Source organism: Ascaphus truei, chromosome 6 (assembly GCF_040206685.1).
Source record: "Ascaphus truei isolate aAscTru1 chromosome 6, aAscTru1.hap1, whole genome shotgun sequence".
Taxonomy (NCBI): domain Eukaryota; kingdom Metazoa; phylum Chordata; class Amphibia; order Anura; family Ascaphidae; genus Ascaphus; species Ascaphus truei.
The window spans coordinates 22297199-22318864 of NC_134488.1; the positions used below are offsets into that span (position 1 = coordinate 22297199).

At 45.3% G+C, this 21666-nt stretch overlaps 1 protein-coding gene across 7 annotated transcripts in view; it reads left to right on the forward strand.

The window, feature by feature from the left end:
• Positions 1–21666, forward strand: part of LOC142496744 (arginine-glutamic acid dipeptide repeats protein-like) — a 332612-nt gene that overhangs the window by 169899 nt on the left and 141047 nt on the right. The window contains exon 1 of one of the 7 annotated variants that reach the window (XM_075603622.1): positions 7998–8451. The exons of 5 other annotated variants lie outside the window; for them this stretch is intronic. The gene's annotated coding sequence lies outside the window, so the exon portion shown is untranslated. Of the gene's footprint in view, positions 1–7997; positions 8452–13165; positions 13323–21666 lie in introns of those variants that run through there. One more of the 7 variants, XM_075603621.1, reaches the window with a different exon arrangement.

Genomic DNA, 21666 nt, shown 5'->3' on the forward strand with positions numbered 1-21666 from the left:
ATTACCGCTCTTCAAACTAGAATAGACTTTGCCATTTACAATTTTAAGAGGATGTTGAATTTCGGCTCAAAATTGTATCTGCAATTAACACATCACAGAATATACAATACCTTCTAGTTTCATAGGAAACTAGGCAACGTTTCATACTTTGCTAAGGAAATATTACAACAGCAGTTCCAAAGTAGAAGTGGTCAGCGCTGAGTGATTCTAATATCAAAATGGAAACTACAAACACTTTTACACAGATTTTCCCAATGAAGTGTGATCCGTACAAAAAGAGACGGATATTTGAGATTCTTTGTTTTTGAATTCTGATAGTGTTTGTGTATGCTGTTATAATTTCAACTTAATTGCTTGTGTGCATTTCAGTGGCCATTTTAAATTCCCAGAGTTGGAAATGTGTTTTTAAAAAGATTTTTCAAGAGGGCAGCTACAGAGTTTGACATGATTAGCATCACCAAACCGCACATAGGGATCCCACAAGAATCATAGAAAGCCCCAATATATATATACACTCCAGCGAAAGTGTAGATTCCTTGTGTAAATTGGCACCATCACAGAGCGCTTTACCAGGCCAATCTTTATTGCTCTCTAATGCAGAAGACCTCTCTGTGCTGGCTTCTCTGTTTGTAGGAATAGAGAGGCACGAGTGTGCACAGTGCAGGTGAGTCTGTGTGGGAGGGCTCATATGTTGATTTAAAAATTTATTTATTTTTGAGTATCCACACTGTAAGGGGCACTTTAGAAACTATACATCAGATCCATATAGCTTGACTTCAAATTTGCTAATTTCAGTTTTTATCCTACAAAGAATCAATAATACCAACAGGACCCCGAGCCAAGTGGTAAGCTACAGAAACCGGAAACATGAAAGGAAAAAATGCATAAACAAGCCCTTACAATGCTTGCATGGATAATAGGGGAGGAGGGGAATGAGCAAGTATGTCGCTGTGCAGACTGTATGCAGGATCCCCATTTAACCCTTTCTGTGCCAAACAGCTGCTCAATGCTTTACAGGCCCCTCTAGTGCTGAAAAGGAATAATATACTGAGTTCAGAGCCCTGGGACCTGTGAAAGTTTGCTTGGAGTCCAGAGCACTTGAGAACTCATTGTATTCTGGCCGACAGGGTGCTTGGCAGGCAGCGTATGAAATGTTATTTGATCTGGCTGCACGATAAAACTGACTCGTATTACACCGTTTTTTTGTTTGTTTTTTTTCTCCCTCCTTTCCTTGTGGCTGTTGAAAGTGATGCATCAGCTATTGCAGTTCAATAACCTGTTTGAAGCTGCATACATCAATTTTAATCAGCTTTCAAGGGAAACTGATATCTGTATTCTGCCTCCTATACTATTGGGAAAAGTTATGAATCCAGATTTGGCCACTAATAGTTTGCGTGCCCTCTTATTTTTGCTTAACTGGTCATAGTTTCTGGCCCTATGTATTTATCCTAGCCCTATGTATTTATCCTAGCCCTATGCTGTTGCTTGTATCAAGTCGTTTATTTCTTTATAGAATGGCAGCTTTAAAATCCTCATCTTGCCAATAAACCATAGCAAATTGCTCTTGTGTTACAATCATCTGCAGAAAGGGTGGCTGTTTTTTTGTTCTATTCTGTGGCCTGGGCCGGATTTTACTTTGATTAGCACAATGTGCTTGGGACTGTTTGAGTTGATGGTAATCAATTGATCCTTTACCCTTCCCACTGCTGGAGGGCCCTTAAATGCATTGAAGAGATTAAAATGGATCATGTGCCTAAGGAAAGCACTCCCCACTTCCCAAGCCCTGTTTCAAAACAAGCTTTTCCAAGAGGGGCAAGCCTTTCTCATTTTAACCTCTTAAGTTCTGAAGGGAGCAGACTCATTGAAAGCTGTGCTGCTTACACTTTTTAGAACGCTGAAATTGCCTTTGCAATGCTGATGACTACTTTACTGCCATTTCCATTCTGATGGCTTGCATTACTTTGAATAATCTAATCATTTATCGTCTCTAAAAACAAGATTTATGGGTACAATTGTGACATGCAATATTTGTTATCTGCAGCTGTCTTCCCCCTGTTACACAAAAGCCAGAGCTATTATTTGCTGGTATTTTGCTATGGCACACCATGGCATTTATATATTTGAAGATATATTTTATACATCTCCCAAGTTATAAAACTGTAACCTAGGTACTATTTCAATGAATGCTTTCAAATGAGTACATCTAATTGCCAGGCAGGACTATTACCTTAAAACCCTTTTTGCGCTTAGCGGGTAATAGAAGAAAAATGTTCTATAGGTAGCTTCCTTTTATAGACTGTTCATGAATCGGCCTCTTTTGTAGGTCAAAGGTTTTGTTGATTGCACTTACCGCCTGTGTAGAATGAATAACAATGTCTTTGGAGATGAGCGTTTCACTGGTTCCATGAAAGATTAATTGCACCATGTGACATTTACTTTATGTTCAGGCAAATTTATGAAACGATGGATGTAAATTTTCTGCCTGAAAAGGTCCCTGCAGAAGATGACAACTATCTTTGTACAATTTGTAGTCAGATTGCTGTACTTTGCTCTGTGTTGCAGTGAAAGAGTTAAACTGCGTCATGGCATCAAATTGCAGGTTTCCAGTTCTCCTGTGGCATAGTTGAGGTTGTAAATCAAGTGATGACATCAACTGTTTGTGTATACAGGTAGACCTAGGTAGATTGTGTGTGGTGTGTGTCTATACACATATAGATCTATATCTATACATTCATTCAAATAAACGAAGATCAATGCGCATAATTGGGTTTTCGGGACATATTTTGCTCAGTAGTATGATGAACATGCCACACACGTAAAGACGTAGCGTACTTTCAATAGCGTATGGCTTGATATCCTCTTGTCATTCCTTTGTATTCTCTTTGGCTATTCTCCCCACTCCTTTCCGCACTTACCCCCCTGCTTCGCAGACTCCATTCCTTCACAAAGGAGCGTGCTATTTGCGTCATAGGTTAGTCACATAATAGAATTCAGTCTCTATTGGTGCTTAAGTCTGGTCATGTCATTTTTCCAGAGGTGTAGTAAACATTGAGCTTTTTGCACACGGAATCTCATGCCCACATTCTCGTGTGTTCACTAGCAGTGTTAGAACATAACCAGTTGAGCTTCTTTGACCCATATATTTGGCTGTGAACATGCTGGGTGTTGCTGTGTACACAGTGCTTGGCATCGGAGCACTTCATCATCATGTTCCATTTTAGCTGTAATTGTTGCCTGTCCTCTTGTCTGCACTTTGCACGTAATGTCCTCATATGTTTATTGCTTGCGTGTTTGACAGGCTTCACAGGCTTTTACAGTGTGTAATAGTGTATTTAATCAATATACCTCCAACCAATATACATCTTCAACAGCACTTCGTATATGTAGTCAATATTGAATCAAGGATTGTAGTATGGCGTTGGCAGGAAGCCTTGAGGTGGTATAGGATATGTAGGGGGTGAGAGGGAGGCACTACATACAACATTAACATTAGCATTAACCATGTCCGGCATTTTGTTGCTTGTGTTCGCATATAGGCACATGATCAGCCTTTTAATAGTGAATAAATTAATAAAAGATGTGTTGATGTCTTGTGTGATTAGAAGTGCCTGTGAAGAGGCATGCAGTGATATAAGAGATAAACAACATTGTAACATGTACAGGTTCCTCGTACGTTTAACCAAACACGAGTGTAAGCCTTGTGAGGAACGTTAAGGGCGCACTTTTCAGGAGGGAGAGCAGGGGCGTAGTGATGGCAGGGAACTGAGAGGGAAGGTAAAAAACGGGGGTAGCCAACTCCAGTCCATGAGAGCTATCAACATGTCAGGTTTTTAGGTTATCCCTGCTTCAGCACAGGTGACTAAATCGTGACACTGGTTGAGCCACCTGTGCTAAAGCAGGGATATCCTGAAAACCTGACCTGTTGGTAGCTCGTATGGATTATAGTTGGCCACCCCTGGTATAATACTAATGGGAAGCACACAGAACGGCTTCATGGAGAAACATGTAAGGATGAGGACATAGCCGTGCAAAGTACTTTGCAAACTTACAATGGTGTTGAAAATGTGATGGTGTCACCAAATCGTCATATTGAGCCTCGGTTTGCAGTCTGATAGCACTGCAATGTGATTACTCAATTTCTGTGAGTGTATTACAGAATAAAATGGAGTTCTACTGCATTTTTTTTTTTAAATTGTCCCTTTTTTAATAGCCATGTTCATGGATTGAGAAACGTAAAAAAAATAATTCAACCTACCAGTGTGTTAAACATGATTTAATGCAGTTGAAGTTTAGTTTCTGTGGAGAAAACCTACAGTATTCCAACATCCCATTGCAAGGCCAGTATAACAAGCCTCACACTGAGACCTAAAAGGTCAAACAGCTGTCTGTGAGTAGGTTTAGTGCTCTGCACTTCTTTAACCCAGGTGGTGCTGAAAAGCTGTGTAATACGGCAGGCATAATCTTATAGGGGTCCGTGTTACAATGGACAAGAAGCAAAAGTCTGTGTTCATTTGCATGTCATTTCCCAGACTCCCTTGCTGCAGTGGAAGACTTGTATGCTAAGATAATGGGGGAAAAGCAGGGTTGCAGACCTGTCTGAGACGTGAATGTGCTCACAGGTGATATTTTTATTTGGGGGAGAAAAAGCAAAGAAAACACCGGAGAAATATTCATTCACGTTTTTGTTTTTTTTAATTGGAACATGCTTACAAATGAAGAATGTAGAGTGATACCACACAAATTAAGTTTAGAAAGCCCTAACCAAACTGCACACAGAAAAAAATATGCAGAGACTGCTGCTCTTAAGGCCGCGATTATAGTGAGCGTGATGGCACGTGCGTCGCGAACAAAATGCACGACCGCTATGAGCGCCTGTGCGGCAGATTTTTGAAAAGACAAATTAATTTGGGTTTTCGCCCGGCGGCCGCGTCTCACGAGTGGTTCAGCCAATGAGAGCGAACCAGCCTGGTGACGTCCAGGCCACGCTCCCCATAGTCTCCATCTACAGTGCCCACATCACTCGAGCGACAGGCGTGCGGGACGCCAAGCCATGGCGCGCGCCCACTATAATCGCGGCCGGAGACTGGAATGTTGTGCGACCCGAAAAAGATACAGGCCGGTGGTTCCTGTATTTACCTCAGCCTTTTCAGTGTGGTGATGACTAGTGGATACCGTGTCTTCTCAGCTACAGTTCTATTATGATGCATGTTGTGTTAGGCTGCAGCCTTCTATTCAACAAAGATCAGACATGTACATTATGAGATCAGAATGATCTTTTCAAATATTAGCCTGTTAACAGTATTGCTCTTGTATCTAAGGGGCAGGTCGGCTTCAGTACACTTAACATGTTCTCTAAGGCATTGATGCTATTGCTTCTTTTCCTCTGGGGATTGTTGTTGTTGGAAGTATCCCAAAGACTGTAATAGAATTTTCCTGGGTAAAGCTGCCGGTGCCTCAGCATCCTGCATGGCCTCAAATGGACCCTGGGTTTGACATGTATATTGCTTAGTATATTCCTTGTGCCCCTGGCTTTACATAGGTTAGAATTGTCATAGAAGTTATTTTACTATAGCTTTAATAGGGGTGTGTTTCAAATATGCTTCGCTGTGATGGAGACTGACCCCAGGTCACGTGTTTATCGGGAAGCCCTTCCTACCTGATTTGAAACATTAGTGTACCCCCTAGTAGTGGTCTTCCTTATCATTAAAATATGAAGTTGTGTAAATGTTAACATTTCCAGCATTACGTAGATCCTGGGGAAGCTCAGATTTTTATGCATTTTCCCACTGGCTTCCATAAGGTAAAGCAGAACTTGGAGAACTTGGCATTCTAGCTGCATTCCCCCCCATCTCTCGTTGCTTTCCCCCCATCTCTCGTTGCTTTCCCCCCATCTCTCGTTGCTTTCCCCCCATCTCTCGTTGCTTTCCCCCCATCTCTCGTTGCTTTCCTCCCATCTCTCGTTGCTTTCCCCCATCTCTCGTTGCTTTCCCCCCATCTCTCGTTGCTTTCCCCCCATCTCTCGTTGCTTTCCCCCCATCTCTCGTTGCTTTCCCCCCATCTCTCGTTGCTTTCCCCCCATCTCTCGTTGCTGCTTTGCCCCCCCCCATCTCTCGCTGCTGTTTTGGCCCCCGCCCTTCCCATCTCTCGCTGCTGCTTTGCGCCCCCCCATCTCTCGCTGCTGCTTTGCGCCCCCCTCCCATCTCTCGCTGCTGCTTTGCGCCCCCCTCCCATCTCTCGCTGCTGCTTTGACGCCCCCCCATCTCTCGTTGCTGCTTTGCCCCCCCCCCATCTCTCGTTGCTGCTTTGCCGCCCCCCATCTCTCGCTGCTGCTTTGCCCCTCCCCCATCTTTCGCTGCTGCTTTGCCGCCCCCCCATCTCTCGTTGCTGCTTTGCCGCCCCCCATCTCTCGCTGCTGCTTTGCCCCTCCCCATCTCTCGCTGCTGCTTTGCCCCTCCCCATCTCTCGCTGCTGCTTTGGGCCCCCATCTCTCGCTGCTGCTTTGCCCCTCCCCATCTCTCGCTGCTGCTTTGCCCCTCCCCATCTCTCGCTGCTGCTTTGCCCCCCCCCATCTCTCGCTTCTGCTTTGCCCCTCCCCATCTCTCGCTGCTGCTTTGGGCCCCCATCTCTCGCTGCTGCTTTGCCCCCCCCATCTCTCGCTGCTGCTTTGCCCCCCCCATCTCTCGCTTCTGCTTTGCCCCTCCCCATCTCTCGCTGCTGCTTTGCCCCTCCCCATCTCTCGCTGCTGCTTTGCCCCACCCCCCCATCGACCTCGGAACCCTTGAGATGTGCCAGCAGAACCCAGGTTGAAAATCAGTATGTCAAGACATGGGAGAAAAAAAAAAAAGAATTGGGTGATATTGTACACTGAGGATCAATTCAGATTTTGTCTAAACAATGTAGATAAACAAGAAAATAACCCTGCTAACCGAAGTAATTCCATTTTACAATTTCTCTAAACAGTCGTTTCAGCATTATTCATGGGTATTTTACAGTACATCAATCTTCTAAAGAAACCACTGCTCACTGGCACTGTGGCAAATACCAGTGCCAGAACCCTAAGTAGATGAAAAAGTCCAGTATAAACCGTAACAAATTGTCCAGCTGTACATAAGGTAATTTGGCATAAAAAACATGGAGCCTCTTTCTCTCCACCTCTGACCTAATCCGTATACAGAACCATATCTATTCATTTCATTGTCACTCTATGGAGTCTGCTTATCAAGATATATATATATATATATATATATATATATATATATATATATATATATATATATATATATATATATATATATATATATATATATATATATATATATATTCGTGCAGTGTTAAAACGGAGTCAAAACAGAGCATGAAATGAATTGGTTTTAGTGTTTTAGTCCTGGAAATGTAGGTGGCAAATAAGATGGGCTCCTGTTAGGACAAAATGCAATTTTTACAAGCAGGGCAGACAGAGTTGGAACACTCAGTCCCCCATTCAATCCATCCAAAAAAGGCATGGAAACTTCTCAGGGTTGCTCTGACATTGCAGTAATTACATAAACAGGGATATTCTGATTACACCTTTAATCCCATCCATTTTGTAAATTAAGTTTCAAACGCTGGCTTTAGACGCATTAATTACAGGTCTCATGTTCTGAGCACGGTGTGCGTGACTCCTCACACTGCGCCCCAGACCAGGTAAAGAAACCAGAACCTCATTATGTCCGAGTGCAGGGGTTGTGATTCCATCTCACAATGGGAAGTTTACAGCAGCAGAACCCGTAACGGTCGGGCAGAGCACCCTTGGGCCGCCTGGTGTGTTTCTTGCTGAATTATGACCTTTTGAATGCAGAAGCAAGAAGCTGTGTTGAAAAATGCAAACGATTGAAACAAGCTGGATTTTAACAACGTGCCGCATTGCTCTACAAACAGCCTCTAAAGGACCCAACTGGATTGAAATAATATTTAGTTGCTGAAGGGGCTGTGTGTTTTGTGTGAAAGCTTGGGGGCTGCTATGTGTTACAAACACCGGCCAGCATGAGCGCTGTAATGCCTAGCCTCGTCAGGGGTAAGAGGAAACGTTATTCCTGTCCGTAGCCAGGTTTACAGGCACAGTGGATCCCTGGTCCAAGAGAGCCTGTAGCTCAGCTGGCACAGTGTTTCAGGGTGTGTTCTCCCACTTCAAAGGCTGTGTGGTTGCTTCTTTTTATGGAGACCAAACATGGCTGCCAAACAGACTTACAAGTCAGCAAAGTGGTTAGCCTTCAATTTCACGTCTTGTAGGAAAGGGCTAGACTTGGCCACTCATTGGTCACTTATTTTAAGGCTGGTTATTCAGTGAACACTCTTAAACAGAAGTCAACAACCTTACAGCAAATTGTACATCCCAAAAATCCGACTCCCCTCTTTGCTAGTGAAGTGGGCAAAAGCGTTCTCTGGTTTGAGGGTTTCCCCGGCACTGAAGAGGTAAAAAGAATACTCCCATATGAATGTGTTTTGACTGTTTTATTGGTTTATGCCTTTTGTGTTTATAGCAGCAGTTATAACTAGGATAGTCAAGTAACAAAGACTTTATATGGATCTCGGAGACAAGTGATACTGAGAACAACATTTAAATAGGTCTGTAATTGTTTTGTTTGGAGATTTAGTCTTTCCTTTCATGTAATGAGGAAGTAATCCATAGTAAACGTGTTTTTTTTGTTTCTGTATTCTAGAGTGACAGTGCCGACTTACAGTTTTTGGAAATTGACCATGGATTAGGTCCCTATCCAGTGATTTGTGTTTAACTACTTCTCTGCTGGAGGGCAATGGCATTGATTCTAACACAAGGTTCAAGAACTGTAACATTATTTTACAGTGTTGAACTACTGCTAGCGAAGGACTTGTAACCAACTTATTTCAAGAATACCCTCAAAAAGTTCAAATTAGTGTTGGGAGAGTGGTCGTGGCTTCTTAGAGATGTCCTGCAGTCTCTGTTTGAAATATGCATCCTGCCCACAATGTTTAACATCTTAAAATTATTAATATTTTGCTAAAGGGCACTCCATGCTGTTACCTCTCTTGGTTCCTCTTTTGGTAAAACCTGAGGTGTAAAAGGTGCTGGTCTGACTTTGCCAGTGGTTTCCAGCTTTTTGGGGGGGTTAAGGAACCCTATAATTATATTGTGAAATTCTGAGATCAGATGCATTGCACGGAACCTCAACCCTCTCTAATAGTGTCTGAGATCAGATGCATTGTAAGGAACCCCAACCCTCTCTAATAGTGCGTCTGAGATCAGATGCATTGTAAGGAACCCCAACCCTCTCTAATAGTGCGTCTGAGATCAGATGCATTGTAAGGAACCCCAACCCTCTCTAATAGTGTCTGAGATCAGATGCATTGTAAGGAACCCCAACCCTCTCTAATAGCGTGTCTGAGATCAGATGCATTGAAAGGAACCCCAACCCGCTCTAATAGCGTGTCTGAGATCAGATGCATTGTAAGGAACCCCAACTCTCTCTAATAGCGTGTCTGAGATCAGATGCATTGTAAGGAACCCCAACCCTCTCTAATAGCGCGTCTGAGATCAGATGCATTGTAAGGAACCCCAACCCTCTCTAATAGCGCGTCTGAGATCAGATGCATTTTAAGGAACCCCAACCCTCTCTAATAGCGCGTCTGAGATCAGGTGTATTGTAAATTCTTCTGTATTTGCTACAATTTTCAAATTAGAAAATGGCATAGGATCCTTTAGGGAGGCCCGGGGAACCCAAGTGTTCCTAGGAGCTCCTGTTGAAAAACACTGCCATGGATTAATGCTTATTTTGATCTTTCTGCCTGTGATTTCTGTCCTTGATGCATGAAGGTTCTGAAAAACACTTGATAATGACTTGTGCGGTGTTGTAGCAACTGTGCTCTGAGTTTGTTTAGTAATGCCTGATTTTTTTTATATAATAACACGGTATAGATTGCCTGTGACTCCAATTGATTCTTGCTTTTTGTGTGCGTCAAATTAAGTGTTGGAATATTTGGAATATTTTTTTTTTTATGTTAGAAATATATTGATCAAAGGGTTACAGACCAAAATGAAACCATTTATAGTGTATGTATTCTAGCACACATTACTTAAGTGATAACTGAAGCAAAATTGCGGCAGGGTATTGACCTGGTTTAGTATACATAATGCGATCATCATGAACAATACAGTTCATGATGATAATAGTAGACAAAAAAAGAAAGAACGTAGAAGCAAAATCAATATTTTGTGCAGTGAAAATATGTTATAAGATGTTTTTCTTCCCATATTCTCTTTTTATCACGGATGCAAATGTTCTATCTTTATTTGATTTGTCAATCTGAAATCACTAAGAGGAGGAGCAGTGAAATAAATTCATTTTTGCCTGCGTAGAGCCATGCTAAAGGACAAACTTTACCACCCAAGGGGCCATGGTTGACTAACAATCTTTTGTTTCCTAAACTGGTTGCCCTTAGGAACTCGATAGTCGTTAAGCCCTGGAACATTTTTTTTTTTTAGTCTTCGAACATCTTGGTTTAATAGTACAGCCTGCGAGATCTCATTGTTTACAGAGCTCTGTGGTGCCCGAGTGCCACTTTACAATACAGCCAACATCAGTCTTTGCTGCTCATTAAGCTCAATCATTATTTACCGCGTTACAGAAACATAAAAGCTTGGAAGATACTTTGCCCTTTGGTGACTGGTGCTTTAGCAACCTGTTGCCTGTAGGCATTTATTTGCATGTGATCTGCTGATAGCACCACATGTGTTTGTGTATTCTCTGTTCGTTTGCCTTTCCGTTTGTCATACTTTGAGCGTTTTTATTGCGAGCTCTCCTGGAAGATGTTAACATTGTCTGCCTCACCCTTGAACTGTTTGCAGTAATTGTAAGGGCCCTGCACTGTTCAGGTTCTGCACTCCAAAGCGGCAAATAGGACTTATGAGGGAAGTCATCCCGTTTCTGCCCTCCCATTGACAACGGTGGGGAGTATATCAATTCAGTTAGTTGATCAATGTTTGGGGTGTTATGCAATGGTTTAGCAGCCAATCTCGCTCCTTAGTATATGCGTTTGGCGAAATTGCAATATCTTTTAATGAACACAAAGCATGAGCTCCTCTTGGGTGTAATAGCTGTGTACTGAATTTTCAAAACCTCACAAATGCCGTCAAGGGCCCATGGCTTAAAGATAAGGCAGTAGTGATTTCAGAATCCAAGCACTTATCGGGTCTGTCATGTTTATTTTAAGTCGTTCGCCCATATCCAGCCACTCGTAGTCATAATGAAATAATGGAAATTATGGGATTTTTCTGCTTTGAGTGGAAATCAGAGTGTTAAGTACTTTTAAAGTTGCAATCCCATTTATTCAAGCATTAATCAACCTTTGGTAAAGAATTTGTCTAATTGACCTACGTAAACCAATCTAAACATGCGAATAGCAAAGGTTTGTCTGCTTTCAGTTCTTCATGAATTGAAGTTGAATTTCTAAGAAGCCTTTGAATGGGGAAGTATTCTTTAATGAGTGGCTTTTTATTTTAGTCTTATCCAACCCTGTTCTTATCAAAGAGCCAATAAAGATAAACTGAAGGGGAGGGGGGACTCTGGCTGAACAAGCTCTTGCTGAACACACAGTGACATCACACAAAATGGAGAAGCGGGAGGAAAGCAAATGCCTTTAAAGTAACCTAAAAATTTTTTTAAAAAGTACTTCAAGGTGTCCAATTTGTGTAAAAAAAAAGGCATCTATCACCCCCATTTGACCATGTAAACATGTCACTGGAATTGGTTAACTTTGGTTCTTGGGGGGGATTGCCCCTTTAACACTTTGAGTGCCCCAAGATGTCATCACTGGGTCATGGGGTCTGCCACTCAACGGGCCTCATGATTAGTCACTGCACCCTGCTCAGGGAAACGTTTTTTTCAGCTTGGATGCGGACTCCGGGCTCCATGGGATCTGCAGTGACAGTAATGGAAGAGGATGCTTTCCGGGATAAGGTTTGCCACGGTCATATGACCACTCGGTGGCGGTGGCACTCTGGAACCGCGACCCCTCTGGCACCCACAGGGTTATTAGGGGTCACCAGCTTCATTTTTGGGAGCTCCCCAGTTGGTCATCATTTAGTAGAGATCTGTGCAAGCCTTTGTTTGTATGTTTTGAAGTAATTTGCCCAACATTTAAGCAAAAAGCCTAGAATTGACTGCAAACCATTGCGACCTCCTCCTGGCAGCAAAAGGGTATGTTTACACTGCAGCACATTCTTTTGGGGTTCTGGGGCTGGGAGCGGCAGTCCTGGATGTGAATTGCTGCCTGATGCATCACATGCAGTACTGCAGATAGCTTCTTTGCTCTTGAGCTTTCATCTTTAGCAGTTGAGGAGCCAGTAATGCTTCTCAAGCACTGAAGATGGGTAATGGAGCAGCATTTGATGGACGGCTGACAAAGCAGCCAGATGACGGCTGCAGGGCGAGAATGACACAACCAGGCAGCTTACTGTAGAGTTGCCCTAATCCCTTTTCGAAGTTAAATGTTCACCCTCCCCCTCATAATAAATAAAACGTCATTTCTGTGGTAAGGATGCAGCCGTCAGATTCAAAGGAAGAGTTCCATGCGACTCGGCTGTGGCAGGTCAGCAGTCACTACAAGGTACCTTGACACAAGCAGATACCCGTCCGTGCATTTAATGACTGCGAGGGCTTTGGGAACTGACGGATGACAAAACGGCTGTATCCGTTTAAACTTTTTGAGTGGCGTTTTTAATATCACATCAAAGCACCAAGCATGTACTGCAGCTCAAGAGCCAAGTTCAAAGGGTCATTCTTTTCATAGGAATGGCTTTGACTTTCAGCTGCCAAGTATTTCTGGTAGCACACTATATGGAAATACAGGGAGAGGAAGCGGAATAAAGGACAGCAGTTGCTGGCTATTATGGAGAATGTCGGCCTAGATTGCCTCACGTAGAGTATAAGGGAAAGATCAAGTCTTTCTTTCACACGTGAATAAGCGGAGTTAATCTCATGATTACAGATTTGCTACTGTACACGGAGAGAGAGGATTTAAAACGGGGAGGGGCGGGAGAGTGGTTGAAGGAGGAGGGGGAAAAAAAAAAGTCCCATGATGTCTGCTTTGTGATTAATTTCCATGAGAGGCGGGTGACAACACTAAAATTAAGGAAAAATCTTCTGCTTTTATAGATCTTATTAGTGTCAATCCCTCTCCGTCTGCATTGAGGATGTGGCACCAGCAAGGGAAACATTATATTTTCTGCCCCCGTTCCAGACCTCTCTGTTCTGTAAGCCCTTATTATTGGAAATGCGTGTTTTTTGTGTAACCTGCAACACCTTGGTGTAAGTATACCATGTATTGTCTTACTAATGTTTTGTGAGTCCTCCTTCCCCCCTTCACTGTTCCCTTTGCAGTAACTCTCAAGGGTTTTGTATTGTTTTGGTCTCTGATTTAGAAGCAGCCTGTGGGGATTGGATAGTAAAAATATACCGCAGTTTTAGATGAATAATCTTAATTCCTGCTGGATGCCCGGGTGAGTGAAGCCGACCCTGGTTTTGATTAGTCACTGAAAAGTTCATTACCACACTTCGATCCCAATGCAAAGCAGCTGCAAGATACAAATTAGAACGGCACACTTTTGGCTCTGTTTTGCTTGGTGCTTCTACTGCTCACTAATCTGGTTCAGCCATGCAGTTTAGCAAGGGATATGAATGCTTTGCCAAGAGGACAAGCAGTTGCCCATGTGCTTTACATCTAACATTTACCCCCCCGACCCCTCCCCCCCATCCCCTTTCCCCCATCCCCTTTCCCCCCATCCCCTTTCCCCCCTGTTTCCAGGTAAGTGGCCCAGTAGGGAGACCCATTAAAGACAGATCAGCAGTATTTAGACATTCAGGCTTATTGGTAATGCCGGCGTTTGTACTATTGTGTTAGGTAAATTGTGCTGGTGTGCGGACAAGGCCGGACTAACAACAAATGGGATTCTTGTTGCATAGTTCCCATTGATGCATATAAAAGTGGGTGAGTATATGGCACTGCTGCTATAAAATCTCAGCCCTTGCTCATCCAGAGAACACATTATCTGTTGCTTTTGCGGGGGTCTTGCTTGTAAATAGTGAGAACAATGCAAAATCCAGTAAATACGGAGGTGGAGTTATATAGTAACACTGAAACTGGCAGCCATCTTGAAAGACTCCAGATAACATTTTTGCAATTTCTTCTAAATATCAGTTGGACTGTGAGATTTCTCCTACGAAAGTATAAACATCACCCTAGACACCAGTACCTCCTGACAAGACCACATTTATAAGAACGTTCAGATGTGTTTGAAAAGCCATGATCAAAACCAGATGCCTAAATCGTTGGCTTGGGCTTGAACTTATGACATTACTAAAGAACGGAAAAAAATAATAATAATTTCATGTAAGCTGACCGACTCGGTAATGATTCTTACACAAATATTTGCCTTTTTTTTTTGTTGTCAAACTTAAATATTTACAGTAGCTAAAGAAATGCGAACACAGCCAAGCTAAAGACTAGTTCTCGCCCCACCGGGAAACTCTGCAGAGGGCAGAGTGGGATGTTGGATCTCTTTGTCCTGGAGGTGGTTACTGGTGATGTGTTGCTCGGGCATTCTTGAAGAAACATCTGTTGAGAGACAGAGAACAAAACGTGGTGAATTTCCTGTAAATAATTTAGTGCTGAAAACGTTGATCCGTGATGGCCTAATGACTTTGCTAGTAGCCTGTGAAATGGGCCAGAGCTTCAGTAACGCGTGCAGCGATGTATGAAAAACATCCTGCCATGTAACAGGCAGACTGCAGGCTTTTTCCGCTCCCCTCTTCCAGGTTTAGATTTAATGCTGCCAGGTTTTTTTTTTTTTAGTTATTACTAGTAAATGGTGTGTTGTGTTCAGTGTGACATGCTGATAAAATCTAACTCCATGCGACAGACACCTGCTTTCTGCACTCGTAACCGCTTTCTCAGACACGTCTTAAAATACTTGTAGCATTATAAAAATAAACTAACAGGTTTAAACATACAAAAAGCATTATGCAGTTTGAGACTGTACAGCAGGGCGGCCAACTCCAGTCCACAAGGGCCACCAACAGGTCAGGTTTTCAGGATATCCCTGCCTCAGCATAGGTGGCGGTCATGAGTGAGCAACCTGTGCTGAAGCAGGGATATCCGCAAAACCTGATTTGTTGATGGCCCTTGAGGACTGGAGTTGGCCAGCCCTGCTGTACAGGGTAAGACCTTGTTGGATCCATTCAATGTATGGGAAGAAGCTTTGTGGTCCTGAGTTTATACACAAGATGTATGATTATTTTTTCTTTCCTTTTTCAGTCCTGTATTAAACGTTTATTATTATGGTGGATTTTTTCTTTTGACCGCGTTCTTCATAATGAGTGGACACATACCCCACTCTTTTTATGGGGGAGCTCAACTTGAGTTCTATGAATTTGTTTAATACAATTTATTTAAGGGATCAATAAGAAACGTCCACAAGTATTCAAACTGAAGCTGGAATACTAACTGGATGTGGATAAATGCCATGTTTACCACATTACAATAAGTATTCCTAGATGTAGAGTAATTTTGTTTTACGGATTCTGGCTCCTTTTACCTAGAAAAACTGTCTGTATATCACGCACACACGTGTGTCCAAGAAGCCATTTTGATGGAATGTATATCTTTTATACTTGGCGAGTGCAGTGGCTTCTTGGATTTTGGGTTATTTTCAGACCCGATAGATATTCTTGGTTGATCCACTGACCCCCAATCTGTTTGTCTGTGTGTTCTATACAACCTCTGTGCACCCCTGCATATACATTTACCTGGCAGAGCAGGTGAACCTTTTTCTTTTTGTGACCCACTGGCGCCCCAGACGTATAAGTGACTTTTCTTTATAATTGTTTTGGGTGTTCCTAACTTTTGGATCACAGCTGTCATCCTTCTATAGACTTGGTTACCCTCTTTTTGCCTTGCACCACATGTACAGGCAGTCTTAACTAGTGTGTGCGGCCTATATATGCATGCGCACAACCCATAGTGGGAATCTGTATAGAGTTATATGGTTATTAAGATAATGCGCACTTGACACAATAGAATTAAAATCAAGGAGTTCTGATATATAGTCACCAGCCAACATGTATAGACGAAAACTGGGCTACGTATGCATTTCCACCAGTTCAGTATCTCCACATCTCATACGGATCCGGATAGTCCACAAGAGATCATATGGAAACCCAGTTCATAGGATGCTGTGACTAGGGAATCTTCTTTACTTCTCCAGCTGGAGTGGAGTTTCCTCTGTAGCGTAATGACGTCAGTGACGCAACCCAATACGTTTCATCACTGACACGTCATTTAATCAGGGGTTAGCCTTCAGTTCCCTGTGGCACCTTCAATAGTCATCAGCAATTAAACTTAAAGTGCAAGCAGGACAGGTGATAGAAATGCAAAGTGCATAGAGATCAAAAGCAAAATACATGTATGTACATTTATACAGAGATACAGACCCCCAATATGTCTCATGGGTACTATACATTAAACCCCACATTTAATGCATATAGCATGAATACTTTTTATTTTTAAACGGATGCAAACTGACATTAATATCTACAGCTAATTAAAATATCGTTTAAAAACGCCAATGAACCCATGCACAGTCCTTGCGGAATATGGGTTTATGGATGCACTGGAGATTAATTATTTACATTCAATTAAAAAGTTCCTGATAAATACAGGCTATTTCACCAAGCTGACCAACGGAATGAAAGGGACAGAAGGAATGCCTGGACACACAATCAAACAGTGCTGGTGCCCAAACATTCATTCAAACCACCCAGTGTATATACATATGCAAAGACTATACACTCTCTCCCCTGTTCAACACACTTTATACCTGCTCCGCCGCACACCTTTCTCACCCCCTCCCTGCTCTGCCGCACACCTTTCTCACCCCCTCCCTGCTCTGCCGCACGCATCTCAGCCCCCTCCCCGCTCCGCCGCACACCTTTCTCACCCCCCTCCCTGCTCCGCCGCACACCTTTCTCACCCCCCTCCCTGCTCTGCCGCACGCATCTCAGCCCCCTCCCCGCCCCGCCGCACTCCTTTCTCACCCCCTTCCCCGCTCCGCCGCACGCATTTCTCACCCCCATTTTCCCCTACTCCACCGCATACCTTTCTCACCCCCTCCTGCTCCACCACACACCTTTCTCATCCCTCCTGCTCCACCGCACACCTTTCTCACCCCTCCTGCTCCACCGCACACCTTTCTCACCCCCTCCTGCTCCACCGCACACCTTTCTCACCCCATCCTGCTCCACCACACACCTTTCTCACCCCCTCCTGCTCCACCGCACACCTTTCTCACCCCCTCCTGCTCCACCACACACCTTTCTCACCCCTATTGCTCCACCGCACACCTTTCTCACCCCCTCCTGCTCCACCGCACACCTTTCTCACCCCCTCCTGCTCCACCACACACCTTTCTCACCCCTCCTGCTCCACCGCACACCTTTCTCACCCCCTCCTGCTCCACCGCACACCTTTCTCACCTCTCCTGCTACACCGCACACCTTTCTCACCCCTCCTGCTACACCGCACACCTTTCTCACCCCTCCTGCTCCACCGCACACCTTTCTCACCCCCTCCTGCTCCACCACACACCTTTCTCACCCCTCCTGCTCCACCGCACACCTTTCTCACCCCCTCCTGCTCCACCACACACCTTTCTCACACCTCCTGCTCCACCACACACCTTTCTCACCCCCTCCTGCTCCACCGCACACCTTTCTCACCCCTCCTTCTCCGCCGCACACCTTTCTCACCCCTCCTGCTCCGCCGCACACCTTTCTCACCCCCTCCTGCTCCACCGCACACCTTTCTCACCCCTCCTGCTCCGCCGCACACCTTTCTCACCCCTCCTGCTCCACCGCACACCTTTCTCACCCGCTCCTGCTCCACCGCATACCTTTCTCACCTCCTCCTGCTCCACCGCACACCTTTCTCACCTCCTCCTGCTCCACCGCACACCTTTCTCACCCCTCCTGCTCCGCTGCACACCTTTCTCACCCCCTCCTGCTCCACCGCACACCTTTCTCACCCCCTCCTACTCCACCGCACACCTTTCTCACCCCTCCTGCTCCACCGCACACCTTTCTCACCTCCTCCTGCTCCACCGCACACCTTTCTCACCCCTCCTGCTCCACCGCACACATTTCTCACCCCCTCCTGCTCCACCGCACACCTTTCTCACCCCTCCTGCTCCACCGCACACCTTTCTCACCCCCTCCCTGCTCCACCGCACACCTTTCTCACCCCTCCTGCTCCGCCGCACACCTTTCTCACCCCCTCCTGCTCCACCGCACACCTTTCTCACCCCCTCCCTGCTCCACCGCACACCTTTCTCACCCCCTCCTGCTCCACCGCACACCTTTCTCACCCCCTCCTGCTCCACCGCACACCTTTCTCACCCCCTCCTGCTCCACCGCACACCTTTCTCACCCCCTCCTGCTCCACCGCACACCTTTCTCACCCCCTCCTGCTCCACCGCACACCTTTCTCACCCCCTCCTGCTCCACCGCACACCTTTCTCACCCCCTCCTGCTCCACCGCACACCTTTCTCACCCCCTCCTGCTCCACCGCACACCTTTCTCACCCCTCCTGCTCCGCCGCACACCTTTCTCACCCCTCCTGCTCCGCCGCACACCTTTCTCACCCCCTCCTGCTCCGCCGCACACCTTTCTCACCCCCTCCTGCTCCGCCGCACACCTTTCTCACCCCTCCTGCTCCACCGCACACCTTTCTCACCCCCTCTTCCCACCTGCTCCACCGCACACCTTTCTCACCCCTCCTGCTCCACCGCACACCTTTCTCACCCCCTCTTCCCACCTGCTCCACCGCACACCTTTCTCACAACCTACTGCTTCGCACACACCCGAAGAGACAAGAAAAATAATGAATGGGCTTGAAAGCAAACAAAACACTGTGACATCATTGGAAGGGGGAAGAAATGAAAAAGTCACTGGGCCGGAAATATCGCAGGAAGAAATGACCATCGTTGGAAAAAGATAGTACTCGGCATGATTTCAAGAGAGATTAAAAGACAATATGACCAAAAGGAAAGCTGGGGGGATGAAATCAGAAAATGTGTTGGAGCAACGTGAAGAAGAGCGGCTTGTAACCGCAGTACCTGGAAGAACATTGGGGAGGGAGCCCTTCATCCTGCAGTGTATCGACCAGGGCTGAAGATGGGTTCAAACCCATTTGTATGTATGTATATGCACAGACACGCACAGGCAGACAATTTGACAAATTATGGAAAACCTTACTCGCCAGACAAGAAATGGACTCGCCCCCATAAAAGGTGTTCGTGAAATCGTGACTGAGTGTGCACTGCCTCTCACCCTCCTTCCTTCTCTTGCTCTCACTCCCTCCTCTTGTTCTCACCCTCCTTCCTTCGCCTGCTCTCGCCCTCCTTCCTTCGCCTGCTCTTGCCCTCCTTCCTTCGCTTGCTCTCACCCTCCTTCCTTCTCTTGCTCTCGCCCTCCTTCCTTCGCTTGCTCTCGCCCTCCTTCCTTCGCCTGCTCTCGCCCTCCTTCCTTCGCTTGCTCTCGCCCTCCTTCCTTCGCCTGCTCTCGCCCTCCTTCCTTCGCCTGCTCTCGCCCTCCTTCCTTCGCTTGCTCTCGCCCTCCTTCCTTCGCTTGCTCTCACCCCTCTCTGTCTCACCCGCCTCCTCTTGTGATCTCACCCCCCCCTTCCTTCTCTTCCTCTCACTTACCTGGCTTCGGTGGTGCAGGACAGCAGAGGATGAGGACGATGGCGGTGGAAGAATACTGAGGACCATGTTAGCAGGGCGGCACAGAAGAACGGCCGGAGAGGAGCTGTGATGTAGCACCGGCAGACACTGGAAGTCGGTAAAGACTTCCGGGTCGGACCTCTGTGGCGCGCTCTTCACCGGCTACCCTGCTCCGTTCACATGGTCCTCAGTGCTCTTCTCCCACCACCCGCTGTCTTCCTGTGCCACCATCTGCTCCAATAATCCTCGGTCCTCTCCTTCTGCCGCCACCACCCGCCCTGCTCGCCAGCTGGTAATATCAACTCGCCACAGACGAGCGTGTTTGTCGAGCCCTACACATACACCTATAGAGATATATAGAGACACACATTGAGCACCACTGATCTAATGTACCTGAATAGGACCATTTGGAAGTAGCTAACATTTGCATGTCTATTTCAGGAGAGAGCTGGCAGGAAAACCAATGGCTTTGCGTGCTAGTAGATTTATGACTCTTAAGCTGTGGACAAGTAATACATTTGTTTTCAGTTTACACTTGTGCTGAAGCAATGGGGCAAAAATGGTTTACACCAGAGACGGCCTTCAATGGAGTCTGCTGTGTTTATAAGGGATAGACTTTAGATCTCTGCCAAGCTGTCATTGCATCCAGCCATCTGTCATGCACATCCCAAATCATGGCAGACTCGCACTGTAGCAGGAGATCACTTGGGATATACGAGGTTCGGAAAGTAGCACAGCATACCAAGCATGTACCGGAAGGGGGACCATGTGCAAAAGGAGGGTATCTTCGTGTGTGCACTGACTGCAGATCATAAACAAGCTCATTGTGTATAAAGGACATAGGCACATTGTCCTCTGCACAGTTGTACACACAAGCAGTCTGCTTTTATTATTTGTAAACAAAAGAGATTAATTTACATAACAATTGCTTAACCCCTCCTACTTTCGTTATATTCAGCCTTTGTCATTATGGTGATGTTTCTAATTATGGTTCCTCCATCCCTCTGCCCCTTCATCTTTCTTGCCCATCTGACGTATTTACGGGCTTTCTTTTTAGTGTCAAAGGGCCAAAGAGCATGGTGTGTAATGTCTCGCTGGCTCCTTCAGCAGTACTGTGCTTGAAACCATTTGCTGTGTATTTGTTGGGACCTGAAGTTTTAAAGAGCAGGCTACTTAATCCTTTCGCTGCTAAAGGGGTGGATACCACATTGCCGGCCCCGCAGGCAGTGAAAGGGTTAACCTATATTTGAATTGCATAAAACTGTGAGCTCAACTGTGAGATCTGAAGACTTTAATCTTTATGGATTAAAATCAAAGGCTTCGTTAGATTATCATCTACAATCCCAATTGTGTGAATATTTTTGTACTAATTTCACATTGCTTGGCCGGTTAATTATGTAAATAACAGGCTCTGCGAATGAAAATGTTTCAGCAATAGCGATATGAAATATTTGAAATCCATACTTTCTTGATGTCTCGCATATGTGGCGGTTTTGTTTTCGTGTATAGGGAATGCCACCTGCTTGAAGCCTCCTAGCTAAGAGCTGCGGTTATGCTCTTGAATAAAAGCAGGTCTAATTTGTGTGCTGCCCCTCTTCAGATCACTATTCCCAGCCTGTGGGGCCATCTGCGTTGGTGACATGATCATGAACAGTGGGTTGTAAGGCTGCGAGGGAAGGCGAGAGCGTGTGTGAACATAGGACATGGCATTTCGCATGAGAAAGTAGAAATTCGTGCAATGTACAAGGTCGCCCGACACCAGGCTAAGGGACTGTAAAAAGAGTGAGCTGTTTAGGCTACAACTGTGTTAATCCTTTTTCCTGACGGATGTAACGAAGGCAGGGGTGGGCAACTCCGGTCCACCAACAGGTCAGGTTTT